The sequence below is a fragment of the Microtus ochrogaster genome, unplaced genomic scaffold, assembly GCF_000317375.1.
Source record: "Microtus ochrogaster isolate Prairie Vole_2 unplaced genomic scaffold, MicOch1.0 UNK3, whole genome shotgun sequence".
NCBI classification, from domain to species: domain Eukaryota; kingdom Metazoa; phylum Chordata; class Mammalia; order Rodentia; family Cricetidae; genus Microtus; species Microtus ochrogaster.
Window position 1 is genome coordinate 15,180,941 of NW_004949101.1, and position 351 is coordinate 15,181,291.

Here is a 351-nt window from a genome sequence, read left to right on the forward strand (position 1 = left end):
ACACCCCCTTCCTCAGTTGAGCCTGACTAGGCGAGCCGGGTCCCCGGGCCACTTCAGGTCTCTGGGCCCGCCTGCCAGGAACGCGCAGCCCGCCCCAGCGCGCGACCGCCGATTGGCCAGGAAGGGACCGGGCGTGACGTCAGGCCCCGCCCCGCCCCGTTCGACCCCGCCCCACGGGGTGGGCTGGCAGTTTAGTCTAGGGCAGCTGAAACCGGTTTGAGAGGAGGCTGTAGCCGGGCTCCGCGCTGCCAGCCGCCACCTAAGGGAGCGCTGGCGAGGCGCGGACGCTCGGCTTAGTCGGCCGCGGCCCAGGCTCTCGGCGCGGCGCGGAGCGGCAGGTGAGGGCGGCCG

At 74.1% G+C, this 351-nt stretch overlaps 1 protein-coding gene across 4 annotated transcripts in view; it reads left to right on the plus strand.

The window, feature by feature from the left end:
• The first annotated feature begins 202 nt into the window (after positions 1–202).
• Positions 203–351, plus strand: part of Gpcpd1 (glycerophosphocholine phosphodiesterase 1) — a 66,705-nt gene continuing 66,556 nt past the window's right edge. For 3 of the 4 annotated variants that reach the window (XM_026788466.1, XM_013353190.2, XM_005365559.3), the window contains exon 1: positions 203–338. The gene's annotated coding sequence lies outside the window, so the exon portion shown is untranslated. The remainder of the gene's footprint in view (positions 339–351) is intronic. The other variant, XM_026788467.1, reaches the window with a different exon arrangement.